Source organism: Pongo abelii, chromosome 8 (genome assembly GCF_028885655.2).
Source record: "Pongo abelii isolate AG06213 chromosome 8, NHGRI_mPonAbe1-v2.0_pri, whole genome shotgun sequence".
In the NCBI taxonomy this organism is placed as follows: Eukaryota; Metazoa; Chordata; class Mammalia; order Primates; family Hominidae; genus Pongo; species Pongo abelii.
In genome coordinates, this window is record NC_071993.2 from 129,135,900 (window position 1) to 129,152,196 (window position 16,297).

The 16,297-nt window shown below is 45.7% G+C and overlaps 1 protein-coding gene across 9 annotated transcripts in view; it reads left to right on the top strand.

Moving 5' to 3' along the window:
* Nucleotides 1-16,297, top strand: part of TACC2 (transforming acidic coiled-coil containing protein 2) — a 229,954-nt gene that overhangs the window by 43,842 nt on the left and 169,815 nt on the right. The window lies entirely within an intron of this gene.

Consider the following 16,297-nt stretch of genomic DNA (forward strand, 5'->3'; position numbering starts at 1 on the left):
TGAGACAGGGTCTCACTCTATCACCCAGGCTGCTCTATCACACCAGTGCAATGGTGTGATCTCGGCTCACTGCAGCCTCCACCGCCCAGGTTCAAGTGATTCTCCTGCCTCAGCCCCCCCAAGTAGCTGGGACTACAGGCGCCTGCCACCATGCCCAGCTAATTTTTTTTTTTTTTTTTTTGAGACAGAGTCTCACTCTGTCGCACAGGCTGGAGTACAGTGGTGCAATCTCAGCTTACTGCAACCTCCGCCTCCCAGGTGCAAGTGATTCTCCTGCCTCAGCCTCCTGAGTAGCTGGGATTACAGGCATGCACCACCACACCCAGCTAATTTTTGTATTTTTAGTAGAAAAGGGGTTTTACCATGTTGGTCAGGGTGGTCTCAAACCCCTAACCTTGTGATCTGCCCACCTTGGCCTCCCGAAGTGCTGGGATTAGAGGCGTGAGCCACCGTGCCCAGCTTAATTTTTGTATTTTTAGTAGAGATGGGGTTTCACCATGTTGGCCAGACTGGTTTCAAACTCCTGACCTCAAGTGATCTGCCTGCCTTGGCCTCCCAAAGTGTTGGGATTACAGGCATAAGCCACTGTGCCTGGCCTGAAAATCTGTACCTTTTAACTGGAGTATTTATAACATTCACATTTATTGTGATTATTAATATGGTTGGTTTAAATCTATAGTCTTGTTCCATTTTTCCTCCTTTTTTGCCTTCTTTTGGATTATTTTATTAGCTACAACTATTTGTGTTATTTTAGTGCTTGCTTTAAGAAGTACAATATACATCTTTAATATCTTACAATCTACTTTCACAATGATTATATCATTTTACATTTATTAGAAGAGGCTTACAACAATATGCTTCCATTTCTTCTGTTTCAGACTTTGTTCTATTTGGTCTTTATATATAAGCTACACATTCCATAATACATATTATTTGTGCTTTAATCAGCCAATTATCTTTTAAAAGATTTAAGTAATAAGGAAAAAGAGATTGTATTTACTTGCATAGTTACCATTTTCTGGGTGTTCTTTATTCTGTTGTGTAGATCCTGATTACCATTTTGTATTCTTTTCTTTTTGCCTGAAGGTCTTCCTTTAACATTTCCTGAAATGTAGGTCTGCTAGGGGTTATTCTTTTAGCTTTTGTATGTCTGGAAAAATCTTTATTTCACCTGGTTTAGAAAAATATGTTGTCTGGGCAAAGAGTTCTAGGTAGGCAGTTTTTTCTTTCAGCACTTTAAAGATATTGCTTCTGTGTTCTGGCTTTCATTATTTCCAACAAAATTCTTACCTTTGTTCTTTTTTTCTCTGGCTACTTTTAATATTTTTCACTTTTTCACTGGTTTGAAGCAGTTTGGTTACGATATGCCTTGGTGGTGTAGGTTTTTCACTGTTTCTGTTTTTTTTTTTTTTCTTTTTAAGACACAGTCTTACTCTGTCGCCCAGGCTGGAGTGCAGTGGCCTGATCTTGGCTCACTGCAACCTCCGCCTCCCAGGTTCAAGCAATTCTCCTGCCTCAGCCTCCCAAGTAGCTGGAATTATAGGTGTATGCCACCACACCCGGCTAATTTTTGTATTTTAGTAGAGATGGGGTTTCACCATGTTGGCCAGGCTGGTCTCGAACTCCTGACCTCGTGATCCACCCGCCTTGGCCTCCCAAAGTGCTGGGATTATAGGCGTGAGCCACTGCCTTGAACACCAGCCCTAGCTGTTTCTTATGCTTGGCATTAGTTGAGATTGTTGGATATGTTGGTTAATAGTTTACATCATATTTGGAGATTTTTCAGTCATCAGTTCTTCAAATATTTTGTATCTCCCCTCCTCCTGTGGGGACTCTACGCATATATTTGGTTACTTGAATTTGTCTCACAGCTCACTGACGCTTTTTTGTTGTTGTTGTTACTTCTTTCAGTCTTAATTCTCTCTGTGTTTCATTTTACAACATTTTTATTGCTATATCTTGAAGTTCACTAATCTTTTTCTCTGCAGTGGCTAACCTGTCATTAATTTCACCCAGTGGGTTTTTTATTTTAGACATCTCAGTTTTCATCTCTAGAAGTTTGATCTGGGTCTTTTTTACATCTTCCCTCTGTGCTTGACATACTCGGTCTTCCCTCTAGCCTCCTGAACATGTGGAATACAGTTATAATTCTGGAAAAAAAGTCTTTTTGTAGTAATTCCATCATCTGTGTAATTTCTGGGTTCAAGACAAATTATGTGATTTTTTTTTTCGTTATGGCTCACATTTTCCTGCTCGCAGGCTAGACACGGTGGACTTTAAGCTTTTTGGGTTCTGGATATTTTCGTATTCCTATAAATATTATTGAACTTTGCTCTGGGATGCAGTTAAGTTATTTGGAACAACTTGATCCTTTGCATCTCGCTTCGTTAGATGGAACGAGAGCTGTGTTTAGGTGAGGATTAATCTTCCCCACTACTGAGGCAATATCTGCCTTAGTGCTCAACAGATGCCTTATGAGTGATGAGGTACTCCACTCTGGCCAGTGGGAACAGGAACTATTCCCAGCTCTGTGTGAGCTGTGAGGATTGCTCCTCCGAAACCGTTTTTTTTTTTTTTTGAGATGGAGTCTCACTGTGTCGCCCAGGCTGGAGTGCAGTGGTGCGATCTCGGCTCACTGCAACCTCCGCTTCCCGGGTTCAAGCGATTCTCCTGTCTCAGCCTCCTGAGTAGCTAGGACTACAGACGCCTGCCACCACACCTGGCTAATTTTTGTATTTTTAGTAGAGACGAGGTTTCACCATATTGGCTAGGCTGGTCTCAAACTCCTGACCTTGTGGTCCACCCGCCTCGGCCTCCCAAAGTGCTGGGATTACAGGCGTGAGGCACCGTGCCGGCCCAACCTTTCAGGTGTTCTGTACCTTACCTTAGGGGGTTTCCATACCTGCACATGCTGATCAGTACTTTGCCCGTCTCTGGGGTTCTCTCTGTTCAGTCCTGTCCTCTCTAGTATTCTACCCTGGGAACTGCAGCTGCCTCGGTCTCCCCAGATACACAGCTTCATCTCAAGTCAGGGAGACTGTTGGGCTCCACCTGGAACCCCCTTCTCTGTGCCGCTTTCTCCAGACCTTCAGTGGGGACAACAGCAAGGCTTACCTCACCTCACTGTTTTTTTTTTGTTTTTTTTTTTTTTGAGATGGAGTCTCACTCTGTTGCCCAGGCTGGAGTGCAGTGGCGCCATCTCGGCTCACTACAATCGCCACCTCCCAGATTCACACCATTCTCCTGCCTCAGCCTCCCGAGTAGCTGGGACTACAGGTGCCCACCACCACGCCCGGCTAATTTTTTATATTTTTTAGTAAAGACGGGGTTTCACCGTGTTAGCCAGGATGGTCTCAATCTCCTGACCTCATGATCCACCTGCCTTGGCCTCCCAAAGCGCTGGGATTACAGGTGTGAGCCACTGCGCCTGGCCCCCATTGTTTTCTTCTATCTCCAGGATTCCTGCTCCTCCTTTCCTCTGTCTTCCTTAGCAGCTAATCCTCCATTAGCCCAACCCTTCTTGTAGTTAATAATTCCTCATATGACATTTTCCAACCTAGGCTCTCTGAAAACATTGAAAAGCCACCATATCAAGTTCCTTTCTTGAGTTTTAAATGGGAATGCAGCAGAACACCTGGCATTTATTTTGGAAGAGGTGGGGAGACCCTTCTAGAAAAAAAGAATAAGAGAGAAGATGCTGCAGGCAAAGTTGTTTCTCTTCTCCCTTCAAGAGCTCCTTGTATCACCGACATTCGCAGTCTCCCCTGTGTCTTGCTGTGACCTCAAATGCCAACTTTGACAGTGGTTAATCTTCCCAAACTTGTCTCTGCAGCTGTGTTAGTGCTGGGAAGGAAGCCGGATGATCTTTATGTCTTTGACATTGAGCCAGCGTGGTGCCCAGTAATGTTGACTCATCCACTTTTTTCCCCCATTTAGATTAATGGGATTACAGAGAGACGATCTCAACAAAATAGACTGGCAATCAGGATTTATTCTAAAAAGAAACCCTTCATCACATTTTTGAGCTCAGGACATAAGAGCTCAGTCTGAGACAGGTAACACTGGTAACATCTTATGGGTCAGAGAATGCCCCAAATTCTCTGAAAGATTTTCAGTCATCAAGAGACATTTCCACTTTGTTCCCTGTTTTGTACAATGTTTACTGTGGCAGGAAAATGATTTTAATTAATGCTAGGAGTCTTATCAAGAAGCGATATAGACTGGGCGTGGTGGCTCATGCCTATAATCCTAGCACTTTGGGAGACTGAGGTGGGCTGATTGCTTGAGCTCAGGAGTTTGAGACCAGCCTGAGAAACATAGCAAAATCCTGTCTCTACAAAGCATAGGAAAATTAGCCAGGTGTGGGCCAGGCGCGGTGGCTGACGCCTGTAATCCCCGCATTTTGGAGGCCAAGGCGGGCGGATCACCTGAGGTCGGGAGTTGGAGACCAGCCTGACCAACATGGAGAAACCTCGTTTCTACTAAAAATACAAAATTAGCTGGGCGTGTTGGCACATGCCTGTAATCCCAGCTACTTGGGAGGCTGAGGCAGGAGAATCACTTGAACCCGGGAGGCAGAGGTTGCAGCGAGCTGAGATCTCGCCATTGCACTCCAACCTGGGGAAGAAGAGCAAAATTCCGTCTCAAAAAAAAAAAAAGGGAAATTAGCCAGGTGTGGTAGTGCATGCCTGTAGCCCCAGCTACTCAGGAGGCAGAGGTGGGAGAATCACTTGAGCCTGGAGGCAGAGGTTGCAGTGAGCTGAGATTGCACCACTGTATTCCAGCCTGGGCAGCAGAGGAAGACCCTGTCTGGAAAAAAAAAAAAAAAAAAAAAAAAAGAAGGGATATAACAAAAATACGTTTACCACTCTTTGTTGTTCAAAATATCCTCATGGTGTCAAAATAACATAAAAATACCACCAGAATCTAGCTATACAAGCAAAACTCTCATTTGCATTTTTCCATGAAGCACTAGCAAGGGCTTAACTTAAAATTAAGAAAATGTTTATACTCAGGTAAATATTCCACCAAATCCCTTGATTTGGGCTTATTCAAGTTTTAAAGATCTTTATTGTGATTAAAAACAGGTATTTTCTCTAATGGGATAGTAGTTTTATTTTTGGTATTTGATCATTAAGAAAAGTCTGAATGATCAGAAATTATTATATCAGAATGTCATTGGCATGACTTTATCTAGACACGTTTGAAGGACAAGAAGACAGATGTGAAAGCCAAGTTCATTCTGGCTATGGGGAGTACTGGTGTGCAACAACCCAGCAGTAGCCCCTTCCAGCAGCCAGTCTGGGAATCACAAAATGGGGTCATTCTGCTGACTTTTAGGACCCCGGGAGAGGGTTGCTGAAAAAAATTGGTGAAAAGATAGTTTTTGAATTTTCTTTGAAATTCAGTTGCCTGTCCCCATCCCCACACTATGCTGGATAATGGATTCTCAGGAATGGAATGGCACCTGACCTTGAAGTCATACAGAAGCTCATATGAGTCCAGGCGCAGTGGCTCACTCCTGTAATCCCAGCACTTTGGGAGGCCGAGGCAGGTGGATCATCTGAGGTCAAGAGTTTGAGACCAGGCTGGCCAACATGGGAAACCCTGTCTCTACTAAAAATACAAAAAAAAAAAAAAAAAAAAAGATCTGGGCGTGGTGACGGGCACCTATAATCCCAGCTACTCAGGAGGCTGAGGCATGAGAAATGCTTGAACCCAGGAGGTGGAGGTTGCAGTAAGCCGAGATCACGCCTCTGCACTCCAGCCTGGGCAACAGAGTGAGACTCCGTCTCAAAAAAAAAAAAAAAAAGTTCATATGACTTGTGTAGGATACTTTGGGGTTTAATCCACATCCCCATACACATGTTGATCTCCCCAATAACTTTTTTTTTTTTGAGATGGAGTCTCACTCTGTCGCTCAGGTTGGAGTGCAGTGGCACGATCTCAGCTCACTGCAAGCTCCTCCTCTCGGGTTCACACCATTCTCCTGCCTCAACCTCCCGAGTAGCTGGGACTACAGGCGCCTGCCACTATGCCCGGCTAATTTTTGTATTTTAGTTAACCAGGATGGTCTCGATCTCCTGACCCTGTGATCCGCTCGCCTTGGCCTCCCAAAGTGCTGGGATTACAGGCGTGAGCCACCGTGCCCAGCTCCCCAATAACTCTTTAGAACCTACACATATTTTTCAGTCATCTATTGCCTGGATTGCTCAAGTATCACGTACTTGTTTTTTTTTTTTTGTTTGTTTGTTTTCTATTGAAGAATGAGCACAGCGAAGATAAAACCGGGTTAAAAATACAAAGCCGAGTCTGGCTGTCCTGCCAAGGTCAGTGGGCTCCCAGGCTTCTGTGTGGGGAGGGTTGTTTGGACAAGTTAAGACCATGTGTTTGGAGTGGACACAATGTGCTAGGGTTGCAAAGAAGTTTCTGAGGAGGTGTCTTTCTCTGTGAATTACTATGTTATCACTGTTAAGACATGGCAGTTTTTCTCTCCTATTAACATAAGAATTCTTTCTTCTGCATGGATCACTTAGAATATAAATTCCTTTTCCAAAGTCTCTGGAATAGGTGATGCCTCCCACAGTGCAGGTGTCAACCTATGTGAGCAGTTATCCTGCTAATACAACTGTCAGTTTTAAAAGATGTATTTCTTCATTTATTTATGTATGCCATCATTCAGTCACTCATTCAACAGAGCATAGACCCAGTGCTAGACTAAGACATAAAAATATGAATCAGGGCCGGGCGTGGCAGCTCACGCATAATCCCAGTACTTTGGTAGGCCAAGGAGGGTGGATCATGAGGTCAGGAGATGGAGACCATCCTGGCCAACATGGAAACCCTGTCTCTACTAAAAATACAAAAAATTAGCCAGGCGTGGTGGCGCGGGCCTGTAGTCCCAGTACTAGGGAAGCTGAGGCAGGAGAATCGCTTGAACCCAGGAGGCGGAGCTTGCAGTGAGCCAAGATCACGCCATTGCAATCCAGCCTGGGTGACAGACTCTGTCTCAAAAAAAAAAAAAAAAAAAATATATATATATATATACATGAGATGAGCTCACTCTAACCTTGGGGGGATCCAAATCAAGAGGCCATGGCAGGTACTGAGAGAGTGTCTGTACACAGGGCCTGGGGAGTGGCATGCAGCCCCGGGAAGGGGAGCAGGGGGTCCCACCATGGAGAGGGGGAAGGAGACATCCTACCTTGGGAAGGTTTGAGAACTCCATGTGTTCAGAGACCTGATTTGGCTTTTGCTCTGAGACACAAAAGAGCAGTTCACATCTTCCTGGTTGACAAGCAGATCCTACCCGGGAGAGGTGAGAGGTGAACGGTGTGTTTTGAAAACTATCCATGTCGTCCTCTCAAGGGCATCTGAAATGTCCTTACCAATTCTTCTTTTGATGTAAGGCTGTGCTTTCCACAGTGTGTTCTGTGGCCCGTCATCCTACTAAAAGCTCTACTGAGAAAAAGGCAAAGGAAGGTTTCCAAGAAACAAATTTGGGAAACAGTGTATGTGTATCTTCTTGTTGACTCACGAGGCACAATGGTTTCTCAAAGGCTCTGAGAAGTCCTGCAGTAGAAAAGCTTGTTTAACCGCACTTCACCTAGTGCTTCCCATATGCCTTAGACAGACGAAGCTTCATTCTTTTTTTTTTTTTTTTGAGATAGGGCCTCGCTCTGTCACCCGAGCTGGAGTGCAGTGGCGCGATCTCAGCTCACTGCAAACTCTGCCTCCCGGGTTCACGCCATTCTCCTGCCTCAATCTCCTGAGTAGCTGGGACTACAGGCACCCGCCACTACGGCCGGCTAATTTTTTTGTATTTTTTAGTAGAGACGGGGTTTCACCATGTTAGCCAGGATGGTCTGGATCTCCTGACCTTGTGGATCTGCCTGCCTCGGCCTCCCAAAGTGCCGGGATTACAGGTGTGAACCACAGCACCCGGCATCTTTTTTTTTTTTTTGTCACAGGGTATTGCTCTGTTGCCCAGGCTGGAATGCAGTGGCGTGATCTTGGCCCACAGCAACCTCTGCCTCCCAAGTTCAAGCGATTCTCCTGCCTCAGCCTCCCGAGTAGCTGGGACTACAGGTGCCTGCCACCATGCCCAGCTAATTTTTGTATTTTTAGTAGAGACGGAGTTTTACCATGTTAACCAGGCTGTCTTGAACTCCTGACCTCAGGTGATCCACCTGCCTTGGCCTCCCAAAGTGCTGGGATTATAGGTATGACCCACTGTGCCTGGCCTAGGAAGCTTCATTCTTACACACCTAGCAGTCATACATGAGAAGCACTGAGTTTGGTTTTTAAAAGCCCTTCATAGAGTTGTAAACTATGGAGGGCATATCCTATGTAACTTTTGTTAGCCATTAACAATTGATGCAGAATGATCTATCAGAGCTGGCTCAGTCACTGAAGTTCTTGAGGGGACTGTTTCTTAAGCAGTCTTTTCAGCTTGGGATGGAAAAGGGAAAAAAGAGAAAGTTGGGAGTGGGTCAAATACAGGGAATAGAGTGCTGGAGAGAATTCTGACCATTCACAACCACACAGCACCTTGCCTACTAGACTTACGATTGATGGAGAGAAAAATATGCAAAGCCGAGGATAGGAATAAACACATTGAATTGACTAGGTGACTGCGGAAGCTTATCTGTGTCACTGTGAAGATCTACGTGGTCCGTGAATTAACTGGTTTTATTCCGATTTCATGTCGGGTAAGACTGAAAACCTTCTGGAGTTTCATTTCCTTTCTTTGGGCGTGGTCTCAGCCTTCCTTCTCCTGAAGAAGTCATTCGCACAACATATCCCATGGGCCAGTTCAGATCTTGACAAGCCCTCAGAATGAGTGAGGAAGTAGAGCACTTTGGACACCCTGAATGTTGGTGGGGTTTGGGGAGCTAATTAATTGCAACCCTTTCCACCAGACTCTAAATTATGAAATAGATACCACAGTCAGAGAAAGATAAGCAAGTCAACAGTATAGGGCAACCCGCTCGGGTCCCCTTCCACGCTGTGGAAGCTTTGTTCTTTAGCTCTTCACAATAAATCTTGCTGCAAAAAAAAAAAAAGAAAGTCAACAGTATCAACGGCAAGTTTAGGCTGCAGGATGCCAAAACTGGAATCCTCATACTGCCCCCTGGATCACCCTTCCCCACCAAGTCCCAAGTTGCATCAGTGCAGGTGCCATGAAGAATGGGGAAGGCTGGCCCCAGGGAGCTCGTCACGTGGCAAATAGCTGCGAGAGGAGAAGGGGCTGCATTGGGGTAGCTCGTCTCAGTGACCTCGAACACCTTAACCCCACCCATGGGGAAACTGGACTCACGGGGGCTGGCTCTCCCCATATCACCACTTGGAGAAGTCTCCTCCAATGGACGTGACCATAAGGGGGCAATGAATATGGCAGAAGCATCATACTTCACTGAGAACTCAGAAGTGTTGGGAAAGTCTCTAATTTGAGGGCCCAGACAGGAATGTGGGGACCTGGGGATCACCTTTCAGTCCTCAAATCCTCTCATCTCCACCAGAGCTGCTGCCTCTGTTAACATTTATTTGAGTTGGCAGTTCTCAGAGGCTAGTCAGTCTTAGTCTGTGTTCTGTTGCGTATCACAGAATACCTGAAACTGGAGCATTTATAAAGAAAAATAATTGATTTCTTTTTTTGTTGTTGTTGAGATAGGGTCTTGCTCTGTTGCCCAAGGCTGGAGTGCAGTGGCATGATGTCAGCTCATGGCAGCCTCTGCTTCCTGGGTTCAAGCAGTCCTCCTGCTTCAGCCTCCCAAGTAGCTGGGATTACAGGCGCCTGCCACCACAATTTTTGTATTTTTTTATTTTTAGTAGAGACAGGGTTTCACCATATTGGCCAGGCTGGTCTTGAACTCCTGATCTCAGGTGGTCCGCCCACCTCGACCTCCCAAAGTGGTGGGATTACAGGCGTGAGCCCGTGCGCCTGACATTGATTTCTTACAGTTATAGAGGCTGAGAAGTCCAAGGGCAAGGGGCTGCTCCTGGTGAGGGCCTTCTTGCTGGTGGGGCTTCCGTAGAGTTATGAGGTGGCGCAGGACATCACTGGTAGAAGAAATGAGCATGCTAGCTCAAGTCTCCCTTCCTCTTTGCATAAAGCCACCATGATAACCCAGTAATCCATGAATGGATTAACCCATTCGTGAGGGCAGGGCCTTCACAACCCAATCACCTTCACCTCTTAAAGGCCCCCACCTTTCAACATGATTAAGTTTGGGGATTAAGTTTCAACAGCAGTTTGAAGGGGAAAACATTCATTCAATCCATTGCACTAACCCACTGGCTTTCATTCTACCCCAGCTTTCCTTTTCCAGAAAGCACACCGGAATGCAACGAGTAACAGTGATGATGTTATGTTAGGAAATCTTCTCATCTTTTGAATTATAGTAATTTATGAAAATAACAAATCATTCACAGGCTTTAGTACTTCATAATTAGTCACAAATTACTTGCAGTGCATGTCCTGACACATTAGACCTACCAGTGAGCATAGAGGTGTGTGGTTGAGAAGCGCTGCCTTAACTTTGTTTCACAGAAGTATTAAAAAAAAAAAAAGTACTTTGCCTTTTCTGGGCCTCAGTTTCCTCATTTGTAAAATGAGAGGTTTGGACTAACGAATTACTGGAATGCTATGCTTGATGGAAGAAAAGAATGTTCGTGATCTGGGCCGGGCACGTTGGCTCATGTCTATAATCCGAGCACTTTAGGAGGCCAAGGCGGATGGATCACTTGAGCTCAGGAGTTCAAGACCAGCCTGGCCAACATAACAAAACCCTATCTCTACTAAAAATATGAAAATTAGCTGGGCATGGTGGCACAGGCCTGTAATCCCAGCCACTCGGGAGGCTCAGACACAAGAATTGCCTGAACCCAGGAGGCGGAGGTTGCAGTGAGCAGAGATTGCGCCACTGCACTCCAGCCTGGGTAACAGAGTGAGACTCTGTCTCAAAAAAAAGAAAGAATGTTCATAATCTTCTAGTGAAACAACCACGATTTGGGTGCATCTCTGTATATTTAGTATCCTTGATTTGAGTTCAGTTGTTTCTGTTCATCCTTCTAGCCATCCATCCTTGCATTCACTCATACATTCATATATTCAACAACATTTTATTGTTTGTTATATGCCAGGCACCAGGGATATGATATTGAAAGGAGACTAGGGCCTGGCCTCCATTACATTCCAGTAGGGGAAACAGTCACCAACCATAGTGATGGCAACCATGACTAGCGCTAGGTGGGCCTGTGAAAGAAACTGATCTGGGAGCCCAGGCCAGGGAGGCTACCCTGAGAAGTGAAGAGTGGAGCTGCAACCTGGTGGGGAGCAGAGGGCTGCAGATTCCAGGCAGATGCACGGTTGGGGAGCTTCATGCGGGATGAGGCAGGAAAGGGAGGTTGGGGCCACAACTGAGAGCAAAGCAAAGCTACAGTGGGGTGACAGGAGCAGACTTTGATTTCTAAGCTGTTGCTCTGGCCGCAGCTGGCAGAACAGAATGAAGGGGGCCAGAGAGGATGGGAGAAGGGGGAGAAGGGGCTGCTGCTGCACCTGTTTGGTGAGAGGCTGGTGTAGGCAGCCAGTATGGGGCAACAGGAGGCAGCGCCACAGGGCTCGATCTTGCTTTGCATCAACGGCTCTTTGACCCTGGGTCCTGTCTTAAACTTCTTTGGGAAAACGTCCTTGTGTATGCAGTGGGGCCACCCCTCTACCAGGCTGTTGTGTGGATTAAATGCAATCGTAACTGAAAAGTGCCCAGGCCAGGCTCAGTGGCTCACTCCTGTAATCCTAACACTTTGGGAGGCCGAGGTAGGCGGATCACCTGAGGTCAGGAGTTAGAGACCAGCCTGGCCAATATGGTGAAATCCCATCTCTGCTAAAAATACAAAAATTAGCCGGGCGTGGTGGTGCACGCCTGTAGTCTAGGCCATTCAGGAGACTGAGGCAGGAGAATTGCTTGAACTCAGGAGGTGGAGGTTGCAGTAAGCTGAGATTGTGCCACTGCACTCCAGCCTGGGCGACAGAGCGAGACTCCATCTCCAAAAAAAAAAAAAAAAGTGCCCAGAGGGTCTGGCCTGAGTCAGTGTTTAGTACATGGCAACTCTCCATCTTTACGATTTTGCTTTATGGTTTTGCCGGCTCCTGAAAGCCTGGTCGTGCAGGGGCCATGTTTGTGTTTTCTGTAGCTGGCCTCCTTCCTCCATTTAAGCATTGCACGTGTGTGTGTTTCCAGAACTATGCATTTAAGAACCCATCTGTGTCCCCATCATCTGCTCAGACCTTGGTTGTGGCAGATGACCCCCTGCCAGCCCCTGCCCATGCTTCTCCCTTCACTGTACTGTGGACATCTGGTCTGCGATGGAGGCCCTAGTCCCTGGGCCCTCCCTGACCTCCACACAGAGGCAGTGCCCCCACAGGGTGAAAGGCTTCCATTCAGGGTGCTGGCCTGTGGATTCTGAGCAGAGCCTCTATCCCATACATTTCAACTCAATCTCGAAGCATAAAAGGATATTATGTAAGCTTCAATTAATGCACAGCCCTCAACAGATCAGTTCTTAGAATTTTTCCTGCCCTTAGGCAGATCTGCTCCTGGTGAGCAGCTTTAATCTGGCTTTAAAAATTACTTCTGATGGATAATCAAAGAGATTGCTGGTGCCCAGCTTATGCTAAATAAACCAATGTCTGGGTTCTTATTTGGGAGGAGTTGTTGTGTGTCCCATACTCCATGGAAAATTTGTTCCTGGTTGCTCTCTGATAAGACCGCACAAGTTTACAAGATGCCAAAATAGAATTTATCATCTTGTTCCAGATGGTAACGACTTCAGCCAGCCTGAAGGGAAGCCACATTGTTTCCTAAGTTGGCAGTTCCTGTCAGAGGCGTGGACAAGAAAGTGGCTTCGTTTATTTCCAGCTTGATAAAGCCGACGTAAATAGGAGCACTTCATTTCTGAATCACACACCATTAATCTTATCACATACTAAACTGTTGGACTTCAGTTAATGGGTGGGACATAATGAAATGTAAAGTGCTTGTTACAAGGAAAACTGCCAGGTCCAGATGCTGAGCAGCAAAGGGAGGGGGAGAAGGAGGAGGAGAAAGGTGGAAGGGCAGGGGAGGAGGCATCGGGTTTCGTTCTGGATCTGGTGCTTTCCAGAAAGCCAGGCCAAGACACTTTACCCAAACTCCAAATAGTTTTCCAGCTGTCAGCCCGCTCTCCACGGCCAGGGCTCTCCATGGGTCCATCTGTCTTCCGTGACCATTTGTGAATTGCGGGGTTTTATATAATTTACCCTCTGAGTTTTCTCTTCTTTGGCCTCGTCAGCTCTGCTTTTGGGTCAGAAAATGCAAATCTGGTTGAGACAGTAGCCAGCTCTCTTTTGGGTCCTCAGGCACCATTCCCATGTCCTATGTGCAGGAACAGGCATTAGATAAACATGAGTGCAGGGGTGGTACTGTGTACATACCTCCTTCAGGGGTGTCAAATGACGCCGCATGTACTTCAGAGGTGAGGGGCAGGACAGAGAGGCTGGAATGGGGCTGGGGGAAGAGGCTCTTGCCTTCCCTGGAAGTTTTTATTTATTCTGCGTAGCAGAGTGAATAAGAAGATTGTGTCCAGTGGAATCAGATGTCCACGTTGCAATCCATGCTTAGCCTCTGTTCTCCAGGGTTCTCATCTGCAAATGGCATGGGTGGTACCCACCTTGCACAGCTGTTGGCAGGGCTAAATGAGATAATCCACACAAAGCACTGAGGCCTAGTGAATTTCATCCGTTATTATTTTCCCAACTTTTTGTTTTGGAAAAATTGAAACCTCAAAAATGTTGAAAGGATGGGACAGTAAATACCCACCTGTCTATGGTATTAGTCCGCTCCGGCTGCCATGAGAGAACACCACAGCCTGAGTGACTTAAAATACAGAAATGTATTTTCTCCTGGTTCTGGAGGCTGGAAGTCCTGGTCAGGGTGCTGGTGGAGTTGGTTTCTGATGAGGCCTTTCTTCCCAGCTTGCAGAAGACACCTGTTCTCGGTGTTCTCACATAGCTTTTCCTTTGTGTGTGTGCATTCCTGATGTCTCTTCCTTTCCTTTTTTTTTTTTTTTTTTTTTTTCTGAGTCTGTTGCCCAGGCTGGAGTGCAGTGACATGTTCTCAGCTCACTGCAGCCTCAACCTCCGGCGCTCAAGTGATCCTCCCATGTCAGCCTCCTGAGTAGCTGGGACTACAGGTGTGCACCACCATGCCCAGTTGATTTTTATATTTCTTTTTAGAGATGGAGTTTCGCCATGTTGCCCAGGCTGGTCTTGAACTCCTGAGCTCAAGCGATCTGCCTACCTCGGCCTCCCAAAGTGTTGGGATTACAGGTATGAGCCATGCATCCGGCTTCTTCCTCTTCTTATAAAGGACACCAGTCCTATCAGATTAGGGCCTCACTACTATAACTTCGCTTAACCCCAACTGCCTCCTTAAAGTGCCTGTCTCCAAATACAGTCACATTGGGGGTTAGGGCTTCAACATATGGATTTGAGGGGGGCACAATTCGGTTCATAGCACATATTTAAAAAATTTAACAAGAATGCACTTCACCACCTCACTGTATGCATCCGTCATGTATGAATGCACGTGCACTGCCTGGTGTGGAAAACTGGAATTTTGGTAGTGGACATTAAGAGGAGAATCTTTTCACTAGCCCCTTCCAGAACACTGTGGGCTTATATGTGTGCAAATATGTGTGCATGTAACAAACAGTTACAAAAAGATTCCATAAATTTTCCTTTGATATTTCCCCTATAATAACTTTAAAGAAAATGGTAAAAGCTTTAGAAAAACCATATTTATGTTAACTTTGTCTTGAGGAATTTCTCTTGTTACTAGAATATATATGATCATAACAAGTATATAGAATCACAATTATGTAAAAATAACAAGAATTGTACCCCTAAACAATTGTGTAGGAAAAATCAGGAAATTCACTAGAACTCTGAAAGTGGCAAGCATGTAGCAGTATTTTTTCTGTTTTTTTTTCCTACCTTTTCCAAACTTTGTGTTGGCTACATATTATTTTTAAAATTAAAAAATGTACACCATTGACCGGGCGCGGTGGCTCACACCTGTAATCCCAGCACTTTGGGAGGCTGAGGCGGGCAGATCACAAGGTCAGGAGATCGAGACCATTCTGGCTAACATGGTGAAACCCCATCTCTACTAAAACTACAAAAAAAAAAAAAAAATTAGCTGGGTGTGGTGGTGGGTGTCTGTAGTCCCAGCTACCCAGGAGGCTGAGGCAGGAGAATGGCATGAACCCAGGAGACAGAGCTTGCAGTGAGCTGAGATCGCACCACTGCACCTCAGCCTGGGCAACAGAGTGAGACTCCGTCTCCAAAAAAAAAAAAAAAAAAAAAAAAGCACAGCATTAAAACTGTGTAGAATTGAGCAACATAGTCCAAATACAGCATGTAATAAGCCCTTTTATAATAACTGGATAGTTAGTTATCTGTAGCAAGTTCAAAATTCAGAGCCAAGTTCCCTGAGTGTTTCATTTTTCTTCCCCACACATTACCCAGATAAGTGTTCAAGTTAAGACAAATATGAGTATGAAGGTGATTCAGCTCCCAAGGGTTATACATAGGTCATGTGCCAAAATTCCATAGCCAAATATAAATGATTTTGGGGTTATGCCTGTCACTGTCCCACCTGTTAAATGTGAAGAATCAAGTTAACTATTACCAGGAATCGCTCTTTATTTCAAAGCCTGACTTTGCCAACTTGTGCTTTTTCCTGAACATCTAAGGATCCCCAGGGGTGCTGGAGACCTGCCTGTAATCTTCACAGGACTGGTTCAAATCCCCTATTATGATTTACTCTTATTAACAACTTTCTGAGTTGTCAGCACGGTGGCTCACGACTGTAATCCCAGCACTTTGGGAGGCTGAGGTGGGAAGATTGCTTGAGTTTGAGACTAGCCTGGGCAACATAGCAAGACCCCATCTCTACAAAAAATTTAAAAATTAGCTGGGTGTGGTGGTACAAACCTGTGACCCCAGCACTTGGGAGGTAGAGGTGGGAGGACTGCTTGAGCCGAGGAGGCTGAAGCTGCAGTAAGCTATCATTGTGCCGCTGCACCTCAGCCTGGGTGACAGAGCAAGACCCTGTCTCAAACAAACAAACAAACAAAACCTTTTTGGGTTTCCCACATTTTATACTATTATAAATGAGTTGCCACATTTCTCCATTCACTGCTGACCAGCATGGAAGGCCCACACTGAGTGTTTGAGATGCCGTGCAGTGGTTTT